Raw genomic sequence first — 12,398 nt, 5'->3', positions numbered from 1 at the left:
CTTAAATTTATGTTACCCCTTTTGTTTTGGGGCAGTCAGGAGAATGTGCCTTAAATAAACATCTAATACTGGAAATTATCCTCTATATATATGACATGTTGTGACCTGCGTGTCTGCTCTGTAGATGGAAATCCTGTGTATTCAGTTTCTAGATAGTTCTCCAGTTACTGTCCTCTGCATAATTCTTCACAGATTTATGTAATTATTTGCTACAGTGAGGGGGGAAAAAAGTCTTTCAGAGTTCTCCAAGTTCAGGTTCTGTGTTTCTTCTAATCTCTAACCATAAAATCTGTGTTGTTTCTTTATGTATATTGACTCACATATGTCTTCACAGGTCCCTCATGTATTTTGAATGCTAAGCCAAAATCTTTTAAAACACAAAACTGTCTTCATGTTAGCAAAAATGCTTCCGTTTCCATCAACTCCATTGATTCTATTTCCACAAAGCTTCTTTTCCCTGACTGACATCTGATGCAGAATTTTCACATTGATTTAATCTGAATTTAATGATCTTGGATGTGCTCCCTATGAACACCACTTTGTCCAACAGGCAAATGTAAATCTCACTGTGCATGGAATTATGTAGAGGCAAACATATGAAGGGTTTGTTCCATTTTCTGGTTCATTATTCACTAGGGACATGATGGAGCTGGATTGGTACCCACCAAATCTCAAGTACAAGACAGTTTGTGAAGTCACTGGATGTTTTCTTTTTAGTTTTGCGTGTTAAAACTCAGCACCATCAGTGAGGACTTTTGTGCTGGGTGAGTAATTCAGGATCTCTCCATTCACATGTAGTGGATGCTATTTAAATGGGCTTAGACCTGTACTTAGCCTTGTTTTTCTTAGTGGCAGCCACTCTTACACAGGTAATAATAGCAATTAATAGTAATAGATGCAACAGGAGTGCTGATTAATAGTCTGTGCATACTTTGTTCTTTTCTTCGATGGCTGATAATAAAACTGCAGTTCTTTGCAAAGCATTTTTTAAACTGGAGTGTGTCATCTACACAATCTGTCCTTTGGAACATATTTTTTATTCTATTAAAATGCTAATCCGAGATCATGGAAAATTTTTTCTTTCTGCCTTCAGATTCCTGTCCACCCTTCAGAATCCAGACATTTTTCTCCTCACTTTCATGATGCTTCCTACTGCATAAACACTGAAATGTGATGCTGAGTATTTTTTGGTCCTGGTTTCCTGGTTTCACCTGTTGTCCTTAATCAGTACTGTCCTTATCACTCTGATCTGGTGGAGCTGTTCTTGCATTTCTTCATGTATTTCTCTATGGTTTGAAGAAATGCTTGAAAGAGTATGCTAGAGTGAAATAGCAAGGCTTCGTGTGGTCCTGTTTCTAGCATGTGAATCTTTAAAATCTCCAAAATAGTTTGCCAGAACTCTTAGTATAATTACATGTTTACCCATTTTGAATATTCAACACATTTTTGCATTCTTTATAACAAAAATAATTATTCTAGCAATGCTGGAAATTTGGCTAATTTTTATATGTTCTCAAATCCGTTCTCTGTTGCCATCTGCAGATAATTTACTCCTGTATTCCTCCACCTGGCTCCATGTAGGATCTCAGACTACACCAAAATTCACTATGGTTTGGAAATACTTCAGTTGCTGAAAGTAAGGATTAATTGACAAATTCAGGTTCTAGATTGCTCTAATATTTTAATAATGTAATCCTTTTGTTGGTACGTCTTAGCATTCGATTTTTATTTTTAAATTATTATAAAGAATTATGACTATCAATGAAATATCTAAAAAAAACCAAAAAAAAACATTCCAAATAATATTTATTCAAATCTAGTAGACATTGACTGGTGTGCAAGTGGAATTATGTTGCAAGGCTTCTATCTGAAGCTCATTTGCTTTCCATGCCAGTTCAGAATTGTGGCTGCCCACTTACAGGACTGAGGTACAAGTTTCTTCCTAACTTAATTTACTTCCTTTGCATTTAGCCTAGTGAGCCAAGAAACAGCCAAATGTTTATTTCACCAGAAACTTCCCCCACTTGAAAGCTTGCTTATTTGCTCCCTTCATTTCTTTCTTTTTATATTTTCTTTGTGAATTCAAAGCTTCCTGTGTGTGTAGCAAAGGAAATCAGATTGTCCTTAATTCTGAGAATCAAAGGCTTCCCTGGCTCACAGCTGCCAACCAGCTGGGCTTCCTCAGAGTTTTCCCTCACAAAGAATTTTAAGGGGATTTATTTTCAGGCAAGAGTAAAGCAAAATGAAACAAATATACCTGGAAGTACAGCAGTAAATTTGTATTTTGGGAAGATAAGGGAAGTGTTATGCTCCAAGGACAAAACAAAGATATGATATGAATTGTCAATAGCACAAACTTTACCAAATTTCAGGCAAAAGATCAGGATATGCTCTGCTCACTTATATTAGTTTCAAAAGTGCATAAATGCACCTTAAATCTCAAGCCTTTCAATGACTGAAAAACAAAGAGGGAGATAAACAGAAAAAATAAATAGTTGGTGTGAATATAAATCAACATTTTGAAAAGACCACAAACTATTTTTGTATTTTAGACAGCAGAATACTTTCAGTCATCAAAGAGAATAAGAAAAGGTGAATAAAAAAAAAAAAAACCACTAAAAAATATTCCTACAATAAAAAGAGAGAAATATACAATGGCAGGGACCTTGTGAAATTCCATGCCATACTTTTTACTTACAGATTGTATTTTCCACTTTCATATATTGTGATAAGAAAAGCCATAGATAAAGATATAGTTTATAATCTGGGCATAATTGCCATCAGTTTTTAGGATAGGAAAAGCAGCAAAAATTTATAGACAAAAAACTTTGTTTCATATTGAATGCAGAACTATTGTTATTGCCTTAATATATTATGAAATGCAAAAGTGTGATCTGACACATGGGCTAGTGACTGGTACCTTTTGATAACATGTTAGTAGCATGGTGATTAAATTATTAATTTTCATTAAAGATAGATGGACCTGAATGGGAAGTTCAGGGAATGTGGACCTAAACTGTTCTCTGTAAATCTGATCCTGGGCCCTACAAGTCTCCCAGTGAGCACAGGGACTTTGAAATTTTGACATTATAGACTTTGCCTATTACAAATCCTACTGATTTGTGTGTGCACGTCAAGGTGTGAAAGTCTGCAGTCTTTGTGGAAAGACTTTAATTTTTTTTTTTTGTTCAGCAAAGCACTGTAAACATTTCTCTACTAGATCAGTGTCCTATAAACATTTTTTTGTCAGCATGACTGGATTCTGCAGAGCATTCTGGAAGGCATTCTGTGTTTGCCTGCAAAGCATGCCTTCTGTTGGTTTGGAAGATTCAGACTGTGGATGTAAACATGTGGAGCTGTTCTCTATTCCTGCATTTCTCTCTCACTGCCATTAGTTGTGATCCTGCTCATGGCAGATGCTGCTTGGTCTTTGCCATGCTTTGTGGCAGCCCTGCCATTGCTTTCGTTGGAAATTGCAAGTTATGGAAATACTTGTTCTGAGTTTCCATGGTTTGACTCACAAAGAGCTGTGGGACTAAAGGCAGTGCCTGGTGTAGGGAAGAAGGGAAGAGGCCAAAATATAGAAATGTTTTTATTGCTTACAGTGATGAGCTCCTCTATAGATTCATACACACAACACATATATATCAGTAATGACTAAAACCAGTCTGAGCAGTTTTGACTATCAGATCTGTGCTCTTTTGAGTTTTTCTATGTTTAAAATGTAAGCAGTTATGCTATTTACATAGATAGATTGGATGGAAATTTTCATTCCATTCATGACGGATTTAATTCTGGTTTTTTTGTAAATTCACCTCTATTTCTAAATCCATCTGAGCAACAGTTATGAAGACCCGTCGGTGGGTCAAACTACATCTCAACTATAATCTTTAAGCAGTGCTTTACCTTCTAGCCCTCACTCCAGGACAACATGTGGCCCGTGGTGGGTCTGATTACTGGTGAGGGAACAAGAAACATATGCTCAAAATCACAGTCCAGTTTCCTGAAAGTGTTTGAACACTGACAGCAAATACGAGTGTTTTCAGAAATGTGTGCATAAGCTTTTTCAGGTCTCTCAGGACATTAATTACCAGGTCTTTGGTCTACTTAAGAGCTAACCAGACATTGAATTATCAACGGGATTTGAACCATCTGTATCACACAGAGTTTTGAAACTTTTGAATCAAGTATGAAACCTTATTAAAGACAGAAGTGCAATACTGAAGGATGAACATTCATTTGCCTGATGTGAAATGTATTACATAGGTGTGTGTGACAAAAAGCAGAAATTCTTTTCATCCCCTTAAAGAGGATTCTGTGTGGGAGTAATGGCTCTGACATCACTGCATGTGTTATGCTCTTCCACTGTTTTTGTTTTCCATATTAGCAAAGAAGAACTAACCCAGTATTTCTCTAATTACATGGACACTAGATTGTGTCCCAAGTACTATACTAAATATGAGAAATATGCTAATAAATGTGTAATTAGCAATGGCTTTAATACTTCAATACATATATGTTTTAGGAGCACAAAGAGGGACATTTATCTATCCATCTTCATAAAGTAAAATGAAAGTATTTCTTCCACTAAAATAACGAAATCCATTATGCAGTACTTAGGTTTATTGCAACTCTTTTAATGCTAAAGTCCACTCTGTGGTAACACTTCAGACAACACTCCCCAGCTTTCTAAAAATTACTTAGTTTCCATACCATATGTCCTGTATATTAAACTCTCCAAATGCTGATACCATTCCAAAACTAATAAGAAATTCAAAACCTTATCTAAAACAGAAGCTGTGAGGATCTCTCAGAAGTATTTCCAAGGTGGGCATTCCCCTGCCTGTCTCATCAGTAAGGCCTGACAGAAGACAGCTGTCCTGAGAGAGACAGGAAAAAAGAGAATACATTTGTGTCCTACAGAATTTCAGGTTCATGGGATTTTATCACAGTTTGTGGTATAGAAGATGGTCAGCCAGGGAAATCAAATTAGGGTACTTAAATACCAAGCCGTTTGTGACTTCACAAATAGTCCCATTGAAATAATCACTACACGAAATACTGATAATTTTTTAGTTCCAGTAATAAAAGCCTTAACACAGATTAGCATCACTGTATTTGGCTTTAACACAAATGTTTTATATCTCTTCGTGGACAGGGGTGACTTTCTAAGTGTCAAGTTGTCATGAGGTGCACAAAGAAAAAGGTGACTTCTATTTAAATGTGTTAGCAGAAAAAATACCTTTTGAACATAATTTTTGCTTTGCCTCAAGAAATATTATGCATAGAAAATTTCAGATTTAATAACATTCAAAAATTATTTTGTAAGGTGACATTAACTTATTAAAGATGGTTGAGTTTAATCAAAACATTTTTAACTCTTTAGTTGCACACCTTTTACTCGGCAAGGTATGACTCCATCAACATCATGTTTACACCTTTGCAGACCAGAGCTGCTGGTGAGTTCTGAGAACCCAGTTTGAGCTTCTCAGTTCAGTGCTGAATTCCAGCAGAAGTATTAGACAATAAACCCCCTAAAAGCATCTTACACTCCCCAAGCCAGTGGCCTGACCAGCTGTAGTTAGCAGTGACTGTGGGCACAGAGTGAGGGGCTCAGATGCAAAACTTTTTATAAGCTGCTCCAAAATTGTTCAAGGAACATCAGAAAATAAAAACGCGGTGTGACTAGAGATATTTTAAAATATAGGTGTGAGAGAAGGTAGATAAGATGCCATTGTCAAAGCCAAAGTGGTTGAAAGTGGTTGCAAACTTCCTGATATTTTAAAATATGGAGATAGATTGTACAAATGCTTTTATTTCTGGAAATTCCAGTCTTTAATTGTCAATATAGGATTAAAACAACTTAGTCTCCTCTCATGAACTTAGTCTCCTCTCATGAACAGTCTCCTCTTTCCTTAAAATCGCAATTTTTCATGTGCTAAAGGCATCGTTGGGAAATCATTTCAGCTAGAATGAGCTTAAATATCTTAAAGACCATTTTACTGTGATTCTTGTGGCTGTCCTGTGCAGGGCCAGGAGCTGGACTTTAATGATCCTTCCAACTCAGGATATTCTATGTTTTCCAAACTCAAACAGATTCAATATTTGCCTACAATACAAATTAGTTTTACTGTATTAAATTATGTATAACTCTCAGACTAAGCAGCTAGACTTGATTCTTATAGAGCAATTTTGGGTTGGAAGGGACCTTTAAAGGTCATCTAGTCCAGCCCCCCTGCAACGAGCAGGAACATCTTCAATTAGATCAGGAGAGTACAGCTCAAAAAGCAACACTACAGTAAGGAATAGATACAGAATTCATTTTCAGTTCTTCCTTGACTATCAGTTTTACCACACATTTTCAATTCCTGTGGACACCTCTCAATAGGAATAGAACTTGTCTCACAGATACGATGCACCTTCTTTCTAAAATAATGCTCTGAACTTTAGATAAAAGCTCTGCATTATAAATGTACAAAGCATTCTGCCAGGGTGTGTAATAAATCTGCCTTCAAATATCACTCTGATGTATAATGTATAACAAAAAAGAACAGAAGCATTTTAAAAGAAATAGGCACTCTTTCTTTTTACTGTATTTAAAATCTTTCCACATTGTGGCTGGCCAGTTCCCAATAACAGGTAGAAAATGGGTAAGAGCTGCACTTAACTTCCAAAAGCGTTCTTTAAATAACAAAGATTATCCTCATTAAAAAATAGAGAAAAAAATGCTTTCTTTTTTTCAATACAATGACTACACTCATTTAATGGTGAAGTCATCCCTTTATCTGATAGTTCATTCACTGCCATTCCTTTCAAAATGTCACACTTTCAAAATATAAGAAAACAAAAAACCTGACGTGATCCCATGATGGCTTTCAGCTACTTTATTCTTGAAAGAACTTTTATATATTTTTTTTTCATACTGTACATGTAGCATTTTGGTTTCTGAAGGTATTTGCAGGCAGGTTTATTTTTCATGTTAGAAAAGTCAAGTAACTTAAAAAAGTGAACCATAGTGATTTTTGTTTTTTTTTTTATTTTGGAAGGCTGCATTTCACATTCACAAACAAGATATTAGAGAAGTATTATTTTAAAAGGGAGATACAAGACTTTGCTTTCTTAATATGGTACAATTTTGTTTCCTGAAGCAAAATAAGATAATATTTCTGAGGGAATTTGAACAGGAACTAAAGGTTTGAGGCAATCACAGCTATTTAATTCCAGAAAGTTGGAAATCAGCACTATCATTTTTTTGTCCTATTATCTACACTGTTCTTAAACAAAAATTCTAAACCCTTAAATGTCACAACCCATTCTTCCATTCTATGAAACAAAATACTGACAAAAATGCACATCTACCAAACACCCAGCCTACTTAAAATTGGGCACATTTAATGTAGCCATATTCCCATTATGTGAAGAAACCAGGAAAAAGGGATACAAAAGATTTACAGCACAGTTTTGTACTCTTTATATTATTAACTCTTGCATGTAGGAGCAGTTCTGTTAATATTGATGGAATTAATGATGTGAACACTGTAAGTCAGGGTTGCTGAATAAGATCATATATGACTTATCCACTTTGGAAATCTATTACCAGATCAAAAATAACAGCAATTTTACTATTTATTTTTGTGCTTCATTTCCAGAATTAAAATTCTTCCCATGGTGATAAAATGCAGAAATAGGAAGGGGGGTTAAAAAATGAATATGAGGAAATACTCAAACTCAGGTCTTGGGTTCTTATTTGTAAGATTAGTTTCAGTTTCTCTCATTTAAACATTTTTATTTATAGAGAATAACATATTAAAATCTGGAGTAGTAACTAAGATCCTAATGAAACAAATTCCTGACTGTAATTTATTTAGTCAGTTTTGTTTGTTTCTCATTTTCCTGCTAATATAATTAGTCATATGGCTTTCCCTTTTTTAACATTGTAGAGAGAAAAATGTAAAGATTTTGATGTTCGAATATAAAATACAATTCATTGTATGCATTAAAATATGCATATCCTCTTCTTCAAAAGGCAGGTTTTGAATGATTCATGAAAAAAAGTAATCTACATCAATAAAAAAACAGCTTTATGATATTCACACAAAAACACATTTTGGAGTGAGTAGAATGACCAAAAGAAGTGAAATTTTCATCCTTTCCGTTCCTTCTTTTCTTTTTAATTTTCTTCCACCCTGTCCCTAACCATTCTGAGCATGTATAGTAAATTTTTATATTTACTTTTATATTTTTTATATCCAATATGCATGGAAGTTGTTTGTGCATCATAATCCATGAAATGTGACTTGGGAAAATTGCAACACCGCCAACATACATCAAAGGTAAAATAGAAATGAGAAAGTAAATTTTCCATTTTAAAATTTACAGGATTTCTACAAATATTACCTTGGCATTGAGGACAAACCAAGCAAGCAAGTCTTTAACAGTGGGACTGTTGGAGTTAGCTGACCTGCCCACAAAAGCTTCCAAGCTCTGAAAGAAAAGGATGTGTTGTTTCATGGTGCCCTTCAGTTTTTCTGAACAGTCCTGATACCCTTGGCTATTTCCATCATTTTAATTTGTCAAAGAATGCAGCTGGTCCTGAGGAATACAGACTTTCCTATTGGTATAGTTATTATTTCACCTTGTAAAAACAGAAATTAAACAATCATCATATCCATTGGCTATCACTTAATTTAGCCCCCAATGACCATTATACACCAGTTGTCTTTGCCCACATTTACTTCTTGTTCCTTGTGAATTCACCAGTGCAAAGCTTCGTTTTTACAGGATTATCCTCTTAACCAGAACAGGAAAAATGACTTCCCAAAGAAAATTCAGGCAATTCAGTGGAAACACTGGCATTGAAAGAGTGGTAAGAAAATCACCAGCATTTCTCTCTGTGTAGAATGAGTAAGACAGCACTAAGAAAACAGATTGCAGATTAACATTCTGTATTATTGACTGATTTATTAATGATCTTCAAAGTATCTCTAATTTGTTGTGTTTGTTTCACATGAAGGTAAACTCCAGAACAGGAGACCCTTGATCATGTACATGTTTCAGGTGAGTGGAATTGTATCCATCTGATTGTGTTCTGTAGTGTAATTGTAGTCAATGGATGCCCTTAAAAGCATCTGCTGACTGCTAATTTTGCCATGAGGTTCTTTACTTGTAATCTTAGCAAACAAAACCAGTGACTCTCCCTGTTTAACTCTGAGGAATGTTCTTTGGATAATATGTTTGAAGAAATTAATCACGTGGGTTTCTTTGACTGAATGCAATATCCTAAGTAAATTAGGATATATATGCGCATTTACCATGAGAGTACAATATACTTAAATAAAATGGAAGGCATCAATAACACCAAGGAATTTTTCACAAGGGTGCTTGTTGCATATTTTGTCCAAAAGATGAGCACGTTCATCACAGAAATGCTTTGCTCCCTCCCCTGATCAGAATGAGAGGTTGAAGCAATGGGGTTTGAGCCTGTAAATTATTGTCTCCACGGATTACTCTAAACACTGTACAATCAAGAAGTCCCAAAGAGTAAAGATTTACAAGATGTATTTTTTAGACTTGGGAGGGTTTTTTTTTGAAATTTATTTACTTTTTAATTCAAGTCATCTTTACATCTTTCACATGCTAGGACACTTTTCATTTTCTGACAGCGTAGAGAGCAGCATGTTAAATAAGCAATGTGAAATTACATTTGTGCAGAAGAAAATTAGGACCAAAATGGCTGATGGTTCTGGTTCGGATCAGCTACACCAGCCTTACAGCTCTGCAGCCCAAGCCTAATTAGCAGAGATAATCATGATTGATCAGCCACATGGAAAAGGAGGATGTCGCGTTCTCTTTGGCCATGACGAAGCCTTGGAGCCAGTGAGATGGCAGATATGTGATCAGCTCCCTGATTTTAAGGCCAGGCCTGACTCCAATGAAATTGGATGCCTCTGCCAAGCAGCTCAGCGTTGTCAGGTCCTGGGCACGGTGCCACTGGAAAATAGCCGTGCTGGATTTCTGCTCTGCAGCCCCAGCTCTCCCCACGTGCTGGAAGGAGGCATGGAAATGTAGAGCCCAGCTGCAGTGCAGATGCACCAGCTCGGATGCTCAGATGCACACTCTCTGGAATACTTGTTTCTGGGTTACGGTACAAAGGGACCGAAAGGACAGCTCCTGGATCTGTTATTCTAAACCAAGGAAGTTTATTAGTGAAAAAGGAGAAGCAAAATTAGACAAAACTGGGTGCTTGGCATACAGAGCTGCAGGTACCTGAGTAAAATATTCCCTGTGCAAATGGGAATTCCCGGTGTAAATGGGAAGACAGTCAAATACAAAGGTTGATGCAGAGATTGAATCAGACTTTGAACCACTCCCTGTTTGCTCCAATTTATAAATACCATCAGGACGCTTTGGAAGTGCTCTATGCAAGACATACATTCATCTATCATATTCTTGATATTTTTTATTCCTTCATACCTAGAACTGCTAAAAGTTGATAACTGTTTCATTTGCTTTAATTTAAAATTTCACTGGTTTAATCAGATCAAAGTTAGAAATATTTTTTTAAATTCTTTACTTTTATTTCTTAATTAAATGTTGAGTGTTTTAATTGAAAATATTAGAGGAGATCTTGACATGCACATAGCCCTTTTACTTTAAAATGTTCAGCATTTGAACAGCTTATAAAGCCTTTCTTATTCTTTTCTTAGTAGGTAATCGCTTGAATTGAATCAATAATTTTTGTTGTCTACAAAACACCATTTTCCTAATGAAAGAAAAATGAAAATTTTCCAGTCAGTTCTAAATTTAAACAACTTAACTTTACTGTGTTTGCACTTCTTTTGCAGCTCTCTTCTCCAAACACTGTACCAAATTAGTTTACAGGAAGAAATGCTGAGAAAAACAAATAGTGGTATAATGGTGGGAAATAATCATCAAGTCAACATTTCAGAATCCAATGACTACTACACACAGCATAAATCTGAGACTCAGAAGTAAACACATTGAGCTGTTTTTTCTATGTCGTGTGATCTACACACCTAATTAACCCAACTTTAAGGTCTTAACATTTCACAGCAGAATGCTTGTTAAGTGAAGCAAGTAACAACTTCAGAATTATTTAAAAATATAGTCTGTTTTACCAGAACACTTCCTTCAGTGTAATATTTACCTGGTCATTTATCTGGGAGAAAATTCAAGCAGAAATGTGGTTGTGGCTACATTATTTAAGTACCATGGGTGTTGTGAAGTGCACTTCCCACCAGCAGGTTATTCACATGAACTGGATAAAAAAGGTTAACTTAGATGCCTCTTTCATCAGCAGCTTTTATAAGCAGATTTACACACTGTTGTGATTTCATGTTTATTTGTACATTGCTTCCCACAGCCAGCCCAAATTACCATCAATGGAGAGGAAAGAAGACACAGGACGTAAAATTGCCTATAAAGCATTATGATATGTTGAGGAAAGTTACTGGCATCACATCCCACTTGCTATTTCACCTAATTAAAAAAAATTAGCTTCAGATATGGTCACAGATGTTCCAGGCTCATGATATTCAGACCCATCTTTTTTTTACTTGATTGATTTGTACAGGCCAGCATTTAGGCTCATGGACAAACATATAGCACACATCCTTACAAAGAGAAAACAAATGATCTGCATTTACAGTAGGCTTTAAATTTGCCAGAGAGACTCAACGTGATACAAAAGGACAGGAAAATACAAAAGGCCGGGAAAGTAAGCATATTGTGTGTATTTACAGAAGCTTTTGCCATAGTAGTTTCTCTTCACAAAAAATAAAGTGATCCTTTGATCACACTTAGAAACGCAAAATTCAACTAGTATGCTACCATTCTTCCTAATATTGAACCTCTGCATTGTATTCTCTGCTGTATTTACAGGGCTATGAGGCATTAAAAAAAGAAAAAAGCATTTTTATGGAGACAAAATAAGAGCCTGTATGCTCTAAGGAGCTTAGCATCTAACATGAAATTATGCATATGCTTCCTAGGGCAAAGAGTGTACCAAAAAATATTGTTAGTGAGGAAGAACATCTCCAACAGTGACTCAAGTATGAAGCAGTAATTGCCCACTGAATGAAGAAAATACTCTGGTTGAACCAAGAGAGAGAAAGGGGATGTGTCAGCACTAAGCATCTGGAGATGGAGAGTAGAGAAGCAATCAGTTTTGTGTTTTCTGTATGCACAAAGCTCACTTTTTCAGTAGTAGAAATGTAGGCTATTCCCAGAAGGGAAGACAGCTTATTTTGGGACAAACCCACCTGCCATAACCCCTCTTGGGGCTGCACAGATCTATGCTGGTGAAAGCCCAGTATGGCTTTACTGCCAGGATAACAGCTTGTACAAGACAAACTAAGAATTTTATTTCTCAAGGAAGT

Source organism: Lonchura striata, chromosome 4 (genome assembly GCF_050655825.1).
Source record: "Lonchura striata isolate lonStrDom1 chromosome 4, ASM5065582v1, whole genome shotgun sequence".
Taxonomy (NCBI): Eukaryota; Metazoa; Chordata; class Aves; order Passeriformes; family Estrildidae; genus Lonchura; species Lonchura striata.
Note: the sequence above shows the minus strand (reverse complement) of the source record.